Below are 15000 nucleotides of genomic sequence, written 5' to 3'. Positions count from 1 at the left end.
GACGAGACGACACGACGGGTCGTTCATGTTACCGTTGTTATTAAGTCAACACTAGTTCGTTAATAGACTACAGTATTGTTTGCTGTACACAACATACCGAGTATTCCAAATAAATAAAAATAAATGTATGCCTAATGTGAATACAAGTGTGTCACAGTAAACGGTGAAAACTATTGGAAATAACAAAAAATTAGCAATAAGAAAATAAAAATATAGTGAAAAGAAGACCTTTGGAAATAACAAAAAATAAACAAGAGGAAATTTTAAATATAGTGAAAAGTACAAAATGAAAAAAATGCCAACAGCACGTGGTGTTCCCAAGCGGTCACCCATCCAAGTACTAACCACGCCCGACGTTGCTTGACTTCGGTGATCGGACGAGAACCGGTATATTCAACGTGGTATGGCCGTTGGCGAGTGCTGGAAGTACCTGTCACCATCCTGAGTGAACCATCATTATTCTAACTGACAGAGCAATCAGCAATACATTATCAGTTTTATAAATCAAAATGGATAAAAACTCGAAAATTAGTGGATTCGCCAGATCCGTGGTAGGATCCTAGTCAGTTTTGCGCTACGAAATTCATCGACTGTTAAAAAAGTAAATAACAATCAACATTGAATAATATAACGTATTGCACGATTTAATATTATGAAAAATTTAGTCCGTTTCTTTTTTGTTTACAGGTTATTGCGCTACGTTATTCTTATTCAACGATTGTTAACAAAAATATCATTTATTTACGTACACTACCGCTGTTGTTTGTATAAAATAACGAATGACTTTCTCTACCTACTCACTATACACCCCATTGGAGTTGAATGTGTATTATTAGGGACAGCGCGAACGCAGTCCCCGCTACCAAAAATTACGCGCCCGAGATACCCACATTTGGGGCATTCGCAGGAGTCAGCCCGACCGTAGTGCAATGGAAGGGCCTCATCCTGGGGGAACCGCCTTCTTGATCACGGTAACCCCTACGCCAGGTAAGTATGAGTGCGAGAGCGACGAAATGGGCACCCGGCTCTGGCGTGTAGCGGGTATCAGTGCGAGAACCGATCCACACTACAGCTGTAACGGTGTCGGTAATTGTAAATTTATGTCGCCAAAATCGTGTCGTCGTCTTGAAAACGGTTAACGGTAAACGAATCTCGAGGTTTCAAAAAGAAAAACCTCTGGGCAACGTGTAAACACCGAGCGAAACCGTCCACGTCGTCCAGACCAACAGTGGCTGGCTCGGACACGTCGTCGGTCACTGGCTGCGCCGGCGCGGAGACGAGGTGAAACCACGCTATAGAAACCGATCGGCAAACGGTCGCGTGCTGTTTGCGACTTATTTCGCTTAGACTGTGACTGAGCTCCTTGCAGAACAGCGTCTTTACTGAGGTCCGAGTCCGGCGCGAGATTGTCTGTCGATAGTGTTTATATATTGATTCTCACAGGGTTGTGTACGATCGAATTCGGCTGGACCGTCGGTCGTGACCGACGTCGTGTCAAGATCATACTTCACAGGATCATTTCTGTAGTAAGATCTTCATTTATACACTCCATTACGGAAGTGGATACCAGCCACGATGAAGAGTTACGGTCCATCTCTCTGAGCGTGAGGCAGACGAGGTCCCGGGCCCTAGCGGCACGGGAGCACGTCATCGATGATCGTTCAGCCTTTACCTTAGGGTACTGGTCGAGAGGTGGACGTTCAGAGTGGTAAAAAAAAAATAAATGAAATAAACAACTTATAATATCAATCTTCAATTGAATTGAATACAAGCGTGTCATAGGTTTTTACACGACAGTATATTCGTGCTCAGTGAGGTGATAATCAATCAATATTCAATAATGTACTCGAGTGGCCCAATCCCATAAGGATCGGGCGCTAATTAAAAATTTGTTTATAGACTCATCGTGTGTTCCCCTCCACGGAAATCTTTAGTAAAAGGCGAAAGATTTATTCGTTTTGAAGGGAAACCAGAGTGGAGCGCGTGACGAAACCCGAGCGACCCACTAGTACTGGACTCAGTTAGAGCCGGCGAGAGCCAACAGACACGAATGTCCACACGTAAAACACGATGTTACGAAATATACAACAATCTAGACAAACGGGACCCGTCACAGTGGACGTATCTTATTGGAACACCAGTCGGCAAGAGTGCCGATTGCGCGTGTCACCACTGTTACTAAACTGCGCCGCCGGCCGGGAACGAGGTGAGCCTGAGCCGGGCTGCAGCCTCGTCGTGGCGACGCGACGTGGACCTCGCGCTGCGCTACTAGCGCTCCACACGGCGTGAACTAGCACTGCACGTGTGTGACGAGGAGGAGGGGGACGACGACGTTCGACGAGACACCGTGTATCATGATTTTCAGTAAAATTGTAGTAAAAAAGTAAATGGAATGAAATAAAAATGAAAACGAAAATGAAAATGAAAATGAAAATGAAAATAAAAATGATAATAACAAAGAAATGAATTTCTAGAATAAAAAAAAAATGAAACAACACACTAAGAGAGAGTGAATTTCTCTGGGCGGCGGCAATTTCCTTTGATCGAGATAGAATTATATAGCCCGATCGGTAAACTGACGGTATTAAACACAATATGTCGTTTTACGTGGTAGAAAAGTGGGCGTGGCCTGTTTTGTTTGATTCGACCAATAGGAGAAGAGTTGGGTAGTTCTCGCAAAGTGCATAGTTCAGACCGAGAGGCGGACGCGACAAACGCGATTCTCCCGTTAACATATTCGACCTGTGCACGACGGACACGATAGCAGTCGTTAAAAAGAATGGCGATTCGACGTGTTACAGATTTTTACACTATCTCGTTATTATCGGTGACGCGACTGCCGGATAGCGGGAGCCAGCGACGAGACCGACGACGAACGAACCCTCTGACGTGGACCTAGTCTCGCGACGCTAGCGCTACAACCGGCGTGGACAGCGTGGACAGAACTGGCATTAGCACCCGGACTGTTCGGGGCCCGAGTCGGTTCTCGTACGCGTTCGCAGACGAGAGTGTTGAAATAAGTCGATCAACAACACACTCACGTACACATAGTACGGAAACAGTTGTTGTTATTCTCTCGTCCTGTCGCAGTTGGAAGCCCTTTTTTCAGTATTTTCTACTCCGGTTTGCCGCCGACGGTATCCGAAGGCCCCGCGATTCCGTGAAAAACTCACACCAACGGGGGTGGTTGCAAAGTGGCCGAGAATTTTGAAAATCCTCGGTCAAGTATCGCTTCTCGGCCTGTTGGCTAAGATCTGGGTGGTGACAGTCGATTCTGTACCGTGGATGACGCAGTGGTGGAGGACCATTTCAGAAGGGTTTTCTCGGCGGGTGACTTTCGAGTCGGGCCAACTCCCCAGGTTGTTCGTGACACCATGACTCCTCACGAGCCATGTGACGAAGACCAAGACCTGGTGGGTGAGATAACCCCTGAGGAAGTGTCGGCTAGGCTGGGGCGGGCTTCCAATACTGCACCGGGCCCTGATAGGGTCCCCTATTGGGCACTCAAGAGGGCTGACCCGGGTGGTGTGGTGTTGGCGGCCATCTTCAGCCGATGCCTTGAAGAGGGCCGGACTCCGGCAGAGTGGAAGAACTCCAACACTGTGCTCATCCACAAAAAAGACAACCCCATGGACCTTGACAACTGGAGACCGTTGACCCTAGCTTCCTGCATTTCGAAGCTGTACACAGGGCTCCTGGCCTCCAGAATTGGCAAGTGGGCCAGGAATGGCAGGATCTCCTGGCCCCAGAAAGGTTTTATGGAGCACGAGGGGTGCTATGAGCACAACTTCGTGGTCCGATCAGCCATCGATGACGCCAGAAGGGGAGGGAAAAAATGTCGTGCTTGCATGGCTTGACCTTTCCAATGCCTTTGGGTCTGTGCCGCACAGCTACCTCTTGCATGCGCTTCAGATGCATGGGATGCCCCAGAAATTGATTGACGTGGTGAGTGAGCTTTACCACGGGGCAACCACGAGAGTCCGCACGTCACAAGGCTTTACCGGTCCTATACCAATGGCGGCAGGGGTGAAGCAGGGCGATCCGCTCAGCCCTATTCTCTTCAACCTTGCCATTGAGCCAGTGGTCAGGGCAGTACATAGTGCTGCTGAGTCGGACGGGTATCGTCTTGGTGGACGCCACTTCTCTGTCGTGGCCTACGCGGACGATCTGGCTCTGATTGCGTCGGGCGAGGAGCAGATGCGCAGGCTCCTGAGGACGGCGGAGGATGTCGCTGCCTGGGCTGGCCTAAGGTTTAACCCCAGGAAGTGTGCAAGCCTCGAGGTGGATTGCCGCAACCGCAGGCGAGTCCTGGCGACCGAGTACGAGATCGGTGGTGCTCCTATGGTGTGTCTGAAAGAGGGCGAGGAGTACCGTCATCTCGGGGTGCCAACTGGATTCAAAGTTGACCAGACTCCAGAACGTGACATTGCCAGAATGGCCGAAGATGTCAAGAAGATTGATGAGAGTCTTCTGGCACCTTGGCAGAAGTTGGAAGCCGTGAGGATGTTCATACTCCCACGGCTAGACTTCATCATGAGAGGAGCCAGGGTGGCCAAGACCCCACTGAAGAAGCTTGACAATGACGTGAAGAGAATGGTGAAGAAGTGGCTCTGCCTTCCACAGCGAGCCAGTGCTGAGGTGGTCTATCTGGGTGTGGCAGAGGGAGGGGCCGGAATGTTCCCTCTGGCAGGCCTAGTTGACATATCCTCCGTGGCCCATGCCTTCCGCATGGTCACGTGTACTGACCCTGTGGTGAAAGACCTGGCTAGAGCTACTCTTTCACATGTCGCCAGGAAACGCCTTGGGCGTCCCGTTTCCCTTGACGAGGTTGCCGACTACTTGTCCGGTAGGTTGGACGGTGACTTTGCCAGGGATGGAGGTGACATTGGTTCTCTGTGGACTGATGCGAGGAATGCCGCCGGTAGGCTCCAAAAGAAAATCGGAGTCTACTGGAAGTTTGACCACGACAGGGAGGAGTTCCAAATTCGAATTCCCTCGCCTGACGGCACTTCCGGTCCAGTCATTGTCCCAGAAGAAGCAAGGGGCCATCTATTTTCAAGACTGAAGACTGCCATGAGGCTCAAGTTGAAGAAGACACTCACTAGGAAGCCTGATCAGGGGAAGGTTTTCGACGTGGCTTGCCGATGCCGTGATTCAAATCATTTCATCCAGGCCGGCAAGTTCACTCGATTTGCCGATTGGCGCTTTATTTTTAAGGCTCGCCTCGGCACCGTCCCTCTGAACGGTTGCAGGCGTTGGGGCGAAGGCGATAGGAGGTGCAGGCGCTGTGGTGAGCAGGCAGAAACTCTGCCTCACGTGCTGAACCACTGCCAGCCGACCAGTGAGGGCTGGAGAAAGCGCCATGATGCAGTACTCCATCGCTTAGCCGAATCAATCCCGGAAAGGACCGGAACCACCAGGGTTGACCTGACCGTTCCCGGTGTCGAGAGTACCTTGAGGCCCGACCTGGTCGTCACGAACGAGCGGGAAAAGCGCATCCACTTGGTGGATGTGGCTATCCCGTTCGAATACAGGTACGGGGCGCTAGCTGACGCGAGACGACTCAAAATTGAGAAATACCGTCAGCTAGCTGATGAACTTCGCCTCAAGGGATACTCTGTCACCCTGGATGGGTTCATCGTGGGTTCCTTGGGATCCTGGGACATGGCGAACGAGCGAGTGTTAAAACTGTTGAACATCTCCTCGCGCTGTGCCCAGGCCATTAGACGCCAGATGGTCTCTGATGTGATCATGTGGTCACGAAACATCTACGTGACTCATATCACAGGCCATCGGCAATGGTAGGGAACCCCCATCAGTGGTATCGAACGCATGGCCCATTGTTTTTGTTAAGAATTGTTAATTTTGTGATACATGTGATGTGTTTTGTGGAAAAAAAAAGTGTAGTGAAGTGTTAAAAGTTCATAATTTATTTCTGTGCATTGTTAAATTTAAAAGTTCTATTATTGTTATTTAATTTCTAAGTGGCTTGCTGTACCTTTTTTAGTTATTTATTTGTAGTAGTTTTAATTAGGGAAATTTAATTTCCAGAATTGTTAACATTTTTTTTGAAGCTCAATGATAGATTTAAGGTGGAGTGGCGTCCAATGTACAGCAAGCCTGGACCATGCGTTCAAATTTCAATATTAGGGTGCCAGTATTCAGGTTAATGTTAAGTTTGATTGACTAGTTAAGAAGTGACTCAGCATGTGAATCATAGGATTTGAAGGTGGACTGCAATTTTGATCTACATTTTTGATATGCATGTTAAATTTTATAAAAGTGAAGCTCAAAAGAGCATGTGGACGATATTTATTGCATGGAAGATTCCACCTTTTTTGGCATGAAATGTAAAGGGTTTGCTTGATGTAATATTTAAAAATGTTCAATAAAAAGTTGTCAATCTGTTCTTATCAGCTTAACATCTGATACGTCCCTCATCGAGGGACCAGTTTGTTAAACTGATTTTTGGAAATCGACGGAGTGCTAGGAGCTTGCTCCACCTCTGTCACGGGTTGACCCGGCATTGCAGTACCGCCGGGACCGGCCCACCATAATACCATATCGTACGTTCAACTAATAATAAGTAGTACAGAGATATTGACACGCATCAATTAATTGATTCTAAGTACTGCATTGTAAAAATGTAGACCGAATAAATTATTATCGACGTTCGAGCGACCGCTGACGAGACGACACGACGGGTCGTTCATGTTACCGTTGTTATTAAGTCAACACTAGTTCGTTAATAGACTACAGTATTGTTTGCTGTACACAACATACCGAGTATTCCAAATAAATAAAAATAAATGTATGCCTAATGTGAATACAAGTGTGTCACAGTAAACGGTGAAAACTATTGGAAATAACAAAAAATTAGCAATAAGAAAATAAAAATATAGTGAAAAGAAGACCTTTGGAAATAACAAAAAATAAACAAGAGGAAATTTTAAATATAGTGAAAAGTACAAAATGAAAAAAATGCCAACAGCACGTGGTGTTCCCAAGCGGTCACCCATCCAAGTACTAACCACGCCCGACGTTGCTTGACTTCGGTGATCGGACGAGAACCGGTATATTCAACGTGGTATGGCCGTTGGCGAGTGCTGGAAGTACCTGTCACCATCCTGAGTGAACCATCATTATTCTAACTGACAGAGCAATCAGCAATACATTATCAGTTTTATAAATCAAAATGGATAAAAACTCGAAAATTAGTGGATTCGCCAGATCCGTGGTAGGATCCTAGTCAGTTTTGCGCTACGAAATTCATCGACTGTTAAAAAAGTAAATAACAATCAACATTGAATAATATAACGTATTGCACGATTTAATATTATGAAAAATTTAGTCCGTTTCTTTTTTGTTTACAGGTTATTGCGCTACGTTATTCTTATTCAACGATTGTTAACAAAAATATCATTTATTTACGTACACTACCGCTGTTGTTTGTATAAAATAACGAATGACTTTCTCTACCTACTCACTATACACCCCATTGGAGTTGAATGTGTATTATTAGGGACAGCGCGAACGCAGTCCCCGCTACCAAAAATTACGCGCCCGAGATACCCACATTTGGGGCATTCGCAGGAGTCAGCCCGACCGTAGTGCAATGGAAGGGCCTCATCCTGGGGGAACCGCCTTCTTGATCACGGTAACCCCTACGCCAGGTAAGTATGAGTGCGAGAGCGACGAAATGGGCACCCGGCTCTGGCGTGTAGCGGGTATCAGTGCGAGAACCGATCCACACTACAGCTGTAACGGTGTCGGTAATTGTAAATTTATGTCGCCAAAATCGTGTCGTCGTCTTGAAAACGGTTAACGGTAAACGAATCTCGAGGTTTCAAAAAGAAAAACCTCTGGGCAACGTGTAAACACCGAGCGAAACCGTCCACGTCGTCCAGACCAACAGTGGCTGGCTCGGACACGTCGTCGGTCACTGGCTGCGCCGGCGCGGAGACGAGGTGAAACCACGCTATAGAAACCGATCGGCAAACGGTCGCGTGCTGTTTGCGACTTATTTCGCTTAGACTGTGACTGAGCTCCTTGCAGAACAGCGTCTTTACTGAGGTCCGAGTCCGGCGCGAGATTGTCTGTCGATAGTGTTTATATATTGATTCTCACAGGGTTGTGTACGATCGAATTCGGCTGGACCGTCGGTCGTGACCGACGTCGTGTCAAGATCATACTTCACAGGATCATTTCTGTAGTAAGATCTTCATTTATACACTCCATTACGGAAGTGGATACCAGCCACGATGAAGAGTTACGGTCCATCTCTCTGAGCGTGAGGCAGACGAGGTCCCGGGCCCTAGCGGCACGGGAGCACGTCATCGATGATCGTTCAGCCTTTACCTTAGGGTACTGGTCGAGAGGTGGACGTTCAGAGTGGTAAAAAAAAAATAAATGAAATAAACAACTTATAATATCAATCTTCAATTGAATTGAATACAAGCGTGTCATAGGTTTTTACACGACAGTATATTCGTGCTCAGTGAGGTGATAATCAATCAATATTCAATAATGTACTCGAGTGGCCCAATCCCATAAGGATCGGGCGCTAATTAAAAATTTGTTTATAGACTCATCGTGTGTTCCCCTCCACGGAAATCTTTAGTAAAAGGCGAAAGATTTATTCGTTTTGAAGGGAAACCAGAGTGGAGCGCGTGACGAAACCCGAGCGACCCACTAGTACTGGACTCAGTTAGAGCCGGCGAGAGCCAACAGACACGAATGTCCACACGTAAAACACGATGTTACGAAATATACAACAATCTAGACAAACGGGACCCGTCACAGTGGACGTATCTTATTGGAACACCAGTCGGCAAGAGTGCCGATTGCGCGTGTCACCACTGTTACTAAACTGCGCCGCCGGCCGGGAACGAGGTGAGCCTGAGCCGGGCTGCAGCCTCGTCGTGGCGACGCGACGTGGACCTCGCGCTGCGCTACTAGCGCTCCACACGGCGTGAACTAGCACTGCACGTGTGTGACGAGGAGGAGGGGGACGACGACGTTCGACGAGACACCGTGTATCATGATTTTCAGTAAAATTGTAGTAAAAAAGTAAATGGAATGAAATAAAAATGAAAACGAAAATGAAAATGAAAATGAAAATAAAAATGATAATAACAAAGAAATGAATTTCTAGAATAAAAAAAAAATGAAACAACACACTAAGAGAGAGTGAATTTCTGGGCGGCGGCAATTTCCTTTGATCGAGATAGAATTATATAGCCCGATCGGTAAACTGACGGTATTAAACACAATATGTCGTTTTACGTGGTAGAAAAGTGGGCGTGGCCTGTTTTGTTTGATTCGACCAATAGGAGAAGAGTTGGGTAGTTCTCGCAAAGTGCATAGTTCAGACCGAGAGGCGGACGCGACAAACGCGATTCTCCCGTTAACATATTCGACCTGTGCACGACGGACACGATAGCAGTCGTTAAAAAGAATGGCGATTCGACGTGTTACAGATTTTTACACTATCTCGTTATTATCGGTGACGCGACTGCCGGATAGCGGGAGCCAGCGACGAGACCGACGACGAACGAACCCTCTGACGTGGACCTAGTCTCGCGACGCTAGCGCTACAACCGGCGTGGACAGCGTGGACAGAACTGGCATTAGCACCCGGACTGTTCGGGGCCCGAGTCGGTTCTCGTACGCGTTCGCAGACGAGAGTGTTGAAATAAGTCGATCAACAACACACTCACGTACACATAGTACGGAAACAGTTGTTGTTATTCTCTCGTCCTGTCGCAGTTGGAAGCCCTTTTTTCAGTATTTTCTACTCCGGTTTGCCGCCGACGGTGTCCGAAGGCCCCGCGATTCCGTGAAAAACTCACACCAACGGGGGTGGTTGCAAAGTGGCCGAGAATTTTGAAAATCCTCGGTCAAGTATCGCTTCTCGGCCTGTTGGCTAAGATCTGGGTGGTGACAGTCGATTCTGTACCGTGGATGACGCAGTGGTGGAGGACCATTTCAGAAGGGTTTTCTCGGCGGGTGACTTTCGAGTCGGGCCAACTCCCCAGGTTGTTCGTGACACCATGACTCCTCACGAGCCATGTGACGAAGAACAAGACCTGGTGGGTGAGATAACCCCTGAGGAAGTGTCGGCTAGGCTGGGGCGGGCTTCCAATACTGCACCGGGCCCTGATAGGGTCCCCTATTGGGCACTCAAGAGGGCTGACCCGGGTGGTGTGGTGTTGGCGGCCATCTTCAGCCGATGCCTTGAAGAGGGCCGGACTCCGGCAGAGTGGAAGAACTCCAACACTGTGCTCATCCACAAAAAAGACAACCCCATGGACCTTGACAACTGGAGACCGTTGACCCTAGCTTCCTGCATTTCGAAGCTGTACACAGGGCTCCTGGCCTCCAGAATTGGCAAGTGGGCCAGGAATGGCAGGATCTCCTGGCCCCAGAAAGGTTTTATGGAGCACGAGGGGTGCTATGAGCACAACTTCGTGGTCCGATCAGCCATCGATGACGCCAGAAGGGGAGGGAAAAGAGTCGTGCTTGCATGGCTTGACCTCTCCAATGCCTTTGGGTCTGTGCCGCACAGCTACCTCTTGCATGCGCTTCAGATGCATGGGATGCCCCAGAAATTGATTGACGTGGTGAGTGAGCTTTACCACGGGGCAACCACGAGAGTCCGCACGTCACAAGGCTTTACCGGTCCTATACCAATGGCGGCAGGGGTGAAGCAGGGCGATCCGCTCAGCCCTATTCTCTTCAACCTTGCCATTGAGCCAGTGGTCAGGGCAGTACATAGTGCTGCTGAGTCGGACGGGTATCGTCTTGGTGGACGCCACTTCTCTGTCGTGGCCTACGCGGACGATCTGGCTCTGATTGCGTCGGGCGAGGAGCAGATGCGCAGGCTCCTGAGGACGGCGGAGGATGTCGCTGCCTGGGCTGGCCTAAGGTTTAACCCCAGGAAGTGTGCAAGCCTCGAGGTGGATTGCCGCAACCGCAGGCGAGTCCTGGCGACCGAGTACGAGATCGGTGGTGCTCCTATGGTGTGTCTGAAAGAGGGCGAGGAGTACCGTCATCTCGGGGTGCCAACTGGATTCAAAGTTGACCAGACTCCAGAACGTGACATTGCCAGAATGGCCGAAGATGTCAAGAAGATTGATGAGAGTCTTCTGGCACCTTGGCAGAAGTTGGAAGCCGTGAGGATGTTCATACTCCCACGGCTAGACTTCATCATGAGAGGAGCCAGGGTGGCCAAGACCCCACTGAAGAAGCTTGACAATGACGTGAAGAGAATGGTGAAGAAGTGGCTCTGCCTTCCACAGCGAGCCAGTGCTGAGGTGGTCTATCTGGGTGTGGCAGAGGGAGGGGCCGGAATGTTCCCTCTGGCAGGCCTAGTTGACATATCCTCCGTGGCCCATGCCTTCCGCATGGTCACGTGTACTGACCCTGTGGTGAAAGACCTGGCTAGAGCTACTCTTTCACATGTCGCCAGGAAACGCCTTGGGCGTCCCGTTTCCCTTGACGAGGTTGCCGACTACTTGTCCGGTAGGTTGGACGGTGACTTTGCCAGGGATGGAGGTGACATTGGTTCTCTGTGGACTGATGCGAGGAATGCCGCCGGTAGGCTCCAAAAGAAAATCGGAGTCTACTGGAAGTTTGACCACGACAGGGAGGAGTTCCAAATTCGAATTCCCTCGCCTGACGGCACTTCCGGTCCAGTCATTGTCCCAGAAGAAGCAAGGGGCCATCTATTTTCAAGACTGAAGACTGCCATGAGGCTCAAGTTGAAGAAGACACTCACTAGGAAGCCTGATCAGGGGAAGGTTTTCGACGTGGCTTGCCGATGCCGTGATTCAAATCATTTCATCCAGGCCGGCAAGTTCACTCGATTTGCCGATTGGCGCTTTATTTTTAAGGCTCGCCTCGGCACCGTCCCTCTGAACGGTTGCAGGCGTTGGGGCGAAGGCGATAGGAGGTGCAGGCGCTGTGGTGAGCAGGCAGAAACTCTGCCTCACGTGCTGAACCACTGCCAGCCGACCAGTGAGGGCTGGAGAAAGCGCCATGATGCAGTACTCCATCGCTTAGCCGAATCAATCCCGGAAAGGACCGGAACCACCAGGGTTGACCTGACCGTTCCCGGTGTCGAGAGTACCTTGAGGCCCGACCTGGTCGTCACGAACGAGCGGGAAAAGCGCATCCACTTGGTGGATGTGGCTATCCCGTTCGAATACAGGTACGGGGCGCTAGCTGACGCGAGACGACTCAAAATTGAGAAATACCGTCAGCTAGCTGATGAACTTCGCCTCAAGGGATACTCTGTCACCCTGGATGGGTTCATCGTGGGTTCCTTGGGATCCTGGGACATGGCGAACGAGCGAGTGTTAAAACTGTTGAACATCTCCTCGCGCTGTGCCCAGGCCATTAGACGCCAGATGGTCTCTGATGTGATCATGTGGTCACGAAACATCTACGTGACTCATATCACAGGCCATCGGCAATGGTAGGGAACCCCCATCAGTGGTATCGAACGCATGGCCCATTGTTTTTGTTAAGAATTGTTAATTTTGTGATACATGTGATGTGTTTTGTGGAAAAAAAAAGTGTAGTGAAGTGTTAAAAGTTCATAATTTATTTCTGTGCATTGTTAAATTTAAAAGTTCTATTATTGTTATTTAATTTCTAAGTGGCTTGCTGTACCTTTTTTAGTTATTTATTTGTAGTAGTTTTAATTAGGGAAATTTAATTTCCAGAATTGTTAACATTTTTTTTGAAGCTCAATGATAGATTTAAGGTGGAGTGGCGTCCAATGTACAGCAAGCCTGGACCATGCGTTCAAATTTCAATATTAGGGTGCCAGTATTCAGGTTAATGTTAAGTTTGATTGACTAGTTAAGAAGTGACTCAGCATGTGAATCATAGGATTTGAAGGTGGACTGCAATTTTGATCTACATTTTTGATATGCATGTTAAATTTTATAAAAGTGAAGCTCAAAAGAGCATGTGGACGATATTTATTGCATGGAAGATTCCACCTTTTTTGGCATGAAATGTAAAGGGTTTGCTTGATGTAATATTTAAAAATGTTCAATAAAAAGTTGTCAATCTGTTCTTATCAGCTTAACATCTGATACGTCCCTCATCGAGGGACCAGTTTGTTAAACTGATTTTTGGAAATCGACGGAGTGCTAGGAGCTTGCTCCACCTCTGTCACGGGTTGACCCGGCATTGCAGTACCGCCGGGACCGGCCCACCATAATACCATATCGTACGTTCAACTAATAATAAGTAGTACAGAGATATTGACACGCATCAATTAATTGATTCTAAGTACTGCATTGTAAAAATGTAGACCGAATAAATTATTATCGACGTTCGAGCGACCGCTGACGAGACGACACGACGGGTCGTTCATGTTACCGTTGTTATTAAGTCAACACTAGTTCGTTAATAGACTACAGTATTGTTTGCTGTACACAACATACCGAGTATTCCAAATAAATAAAAATAAATGTATGCCTAATGTGAATACAAGTGTGTCACAGTAAACGGTGAAAACTATTGGAAATAACAAAAAATTAGCAATAAGAAAATAAAAATATAGTGAAAAGAAGACCTTTGGAAATAACAAAAAATAAACAAGAGGAAATTTTAAATATAGTGAAAAGTACAAAATGAAAAAAATGCCAACAGCACGTGGTGTTCCCAAGCGGTCACCCATCCAAGTACTAACCACGCCCGACGTTGCTTGACTTCGGTGATCGGACGAGAACCGGTATATTCAACGTGGTATGGCCGTTGGCGAGTGCTGGAAGTACCTGTCACCATCCTGAGTGAACCATCATTATTCTAACTGACAGAGCAATCAGCAATACATTATCAGTTTTATAAATCAAAATGGATAAAAACTCGAAAATTAGTGGATTCGCCAGATCCGTGGTAGGATCCTAGTCAGTTTTGCGCTACGAAATTCATCGACTGTTAAAAAAGTAAATAACAATCAACATTGAATAATATAACGTATTGCACGATTTAATATTATGAAAATTTTAGTCCGTTTCTTTTTTGTTTACAGGTTATTGCGCTACGTTATTCTTATTCAACGATTGTTAACAAAAATATCATTTATTTACGTACACTACCGCTGTTGTTTGTATAAAATAACGAATGACTTTCTCTACCTACTCACTATACACCCCATTGGAGTTGAATGTGTATTATTAGGGACAGCGCGAACGCAGTCCCCGCTACCAAAATTACGCGCCCGAGATACCCACATTTGGGGCATTCGCAGGAGTCAGCCCGACCGTAGTGCAATGGAAGGGCCTCATCCTGGGGGAACCGCCTTCTTGATCACGGTAACCCCTACGCCAGGTAAGTATGAGTGCGAGAGCGACGAAATGGGCACCCGGCTCTGGCGTGTAGCGGGTATCAGTGCGAGAACCGATCCACACTACAGCTGTAACGGTGTCGGTAATTGTAAATTTATGTCGCCAAAATCGTGTCGTCGTCTTGAAAACGGTTAACGGTAAACGAATCTCGAGGTTTCAAAAAGAAAAACCTCTGGGCAACGTGTAAACACCGAGCGAAACCGTCCACGTCGTCCAGACCAACAGTGGCTGGCTCGGACACGTCGTCGGTCACTGGCTGCGCCGGCGCGGAGACGAGGTGAAACCACGCTATAGAAACCGATCGGCAAACGGTCGCGTGCTGTTTGCGACTTATTTCGCTTAGACTGTGACTGAGCTCCTTGCAGAACAGCGTCTTTACTGAGGTCCGAGTCCGGCGCGAGATTGTCTGTCGATAGTGTTTATATATTGATTCTCACAGGGTTGTGTACGATCGAATTCGGCTGGACCGTCGGTCGTGACCGACGTCGTGTCAAGATCATACTTCACAGGATCATTTCTGTAGTAAGATCTTCATTTATACACTCCATTACGGAAGTGGATACCAGCCACGATGAAGAGTTACGGTCCATCTCTCTGAGCGTGAGGCAGACGAGGTCCCGGGCCCTAGCGGCAC

The 15000-nt window shown here is 47.9% G+C and overlaps 12 non-coding genes and 1 pseudogene across 12 annotated transcripts; 5 read left to right on the top strand and 8 right to left on the bottom strand.

Moving 5' to 3' along the window:
- Positions 1-296: 296 nt before the first annotated feature.
- LOC128983743 (5S ribosomal RNA) lies at positions 297-415 on the bottom strand. The gene has a single exon (XR_008489921.1). It is a non-coding gene; the product is annotated as a 5S ribosomal RNA (ribosomal RNA).
- Positions 416-833: 418 nt separating this feature from the next.
- Positions 834-995, bottom strand: LOC128983758 (U1 spliceosomal RNA). The gene has a single exon (XR_008489935.1). It is a non-coding gene; the product is annotated as a U1 spliceosomal RNA (small nuclear RNA).
- A 501-nt stretch (positions 996-1496) lies between these two features.
- Positions 1497-1710, top strand: LOC128983719 (small nucleolar RNA U3). Its single transcript, XR_008489900.1, has one exon. It is a non-coding gene; the product is annotated as a small nucleolar RNA U3 (small nucleolar RNA).
- Positions 1711-1857: 147 nt separating this feature from the next.
- On the bottom strand, positions 1858-1978 carry LOC128983735 (U5 spliceosomal RNA). The gene has a single exon (XR_008489913.1). It is a non-coding gene; the product is annotated as a U5 spliceosomal RNA (small nuclear RNA).
- Positions 1979-6371: 4393 nt separating this feature from the next.
- On the top strand, positions 6372-6557 carry LOC128983778 (U2 spliceosomal RNA). Its single transcript, XR_008489954.1, has one exon. It is a non-coding gene; the product is annotated as a U2 spliceosomal RNA (small nuclear RNA).
- A 425-nt stretch (positions 6558-6982) lies between these two features.
- LOC128983742 (5S ribosomal RNA) lies at positions 6983-7101 on the bottom strand. The gene has a single exon (XR_008489920.1). It is a non-coding gene; the product is annotated as a 5S ribosomal RNA (ribosomal RNA).
- A 418-nt stretch (positions 7102-7519) lies between these two features.
- On the bottom strand, positions 7520-7681 carry LOC128983757 (U1 spliceosomal RNA). Its single transcript, XR_008489934.1, has one exon. It is a non-coding gene; the product is annotated as a U1 spliceosomal RNA (small nuclear RNA).
- A 501-nt stretch (positions 7682-8182) lies between these two features.
- LOC128983718 (small nucleolar RNA U3) lies at positions 8183-8396 on the top strand. The gene has a single exon (XR_008489899.1). It is a non-coding gene; the product is annotated as a small nucleolar RNA U3 (small nucleolar RNA).
- Positions 8397-8543: 147 nt separating this feature from the next.
- LOC128983734 (U5 spliceosomal RNA) lies at positions 8544-8664 on the bottom strand. The gene has a single exon (XR_008489912.1). It is a non-coding gene; the product is annotated as a U5 spliceosomal RNA (small nuclear RNA).
- Positions 8665-13048: 4384 nt separating this feature from the next.
- LOC128983777 (U2 spliceosomal RNA) lies at positions 13049-13234 on the top strand. Its single transcript, XR_008489953.1, has one exon. It is a non-coding gene; the product is annotated as a U2 spliceosomal RNA (small nuclear RNA).
- A 425-nt stretch (positions 13235-13659) lies between these two features.
- LOC128983741 (5S ribosomal RNA) lies at positions 13660-13778 on the bottom strand. The gene has a single exon (XR_008489919.1). It is a non-coding gene; the product is annotated as a 5S ribosomal RNA (ribosomal RNA).
- A 418-nt stretch (positions 13779-14196) lies between these two features.
- LOC128983762 (U1 spliceosomal RNA) lies at positions 14197-14357 on the bottom strand. The gene has a single exon (XR_008489939.1). It is a non-coding gene; the product is annotated as a U1 spliceosomal RNA (small nuclear RNA).
- Positions 14358-14858: 501 nt separating this feature from the next.
- Positions 14859-14973, top strand: LOC128983724 (small nucleolar RNA U3; annotated as a pseudogene).
- Positions 14974-15000: the final 27 nt, after the last annotated feature.

Source organism: Macrosteles quadrilineatus, unplaced genomic scaffold (genome assembly GCF_028750875.1).
Source record: "Macrosteles quadrilineatus isolate MER2022 unplaced genomic scaffold, UCM_ALF_1.0 Scaffold_1__1_contigs__length_201487025, whole genome shotgun sequence".
In the NCBI taxonomy this organism is placed as follows: domain Eukaryota; kingdom Metazoa; phylum Arthropoda; class Insecta; order Hemiptera; family Cicadellidae; genus Macrosteles; species Macrosteles quadrilineatus.
Note: the sequence above shows the minus strand (reverse complement) of the source record. Positions and strands in the feature narration are given on the sequence as shown.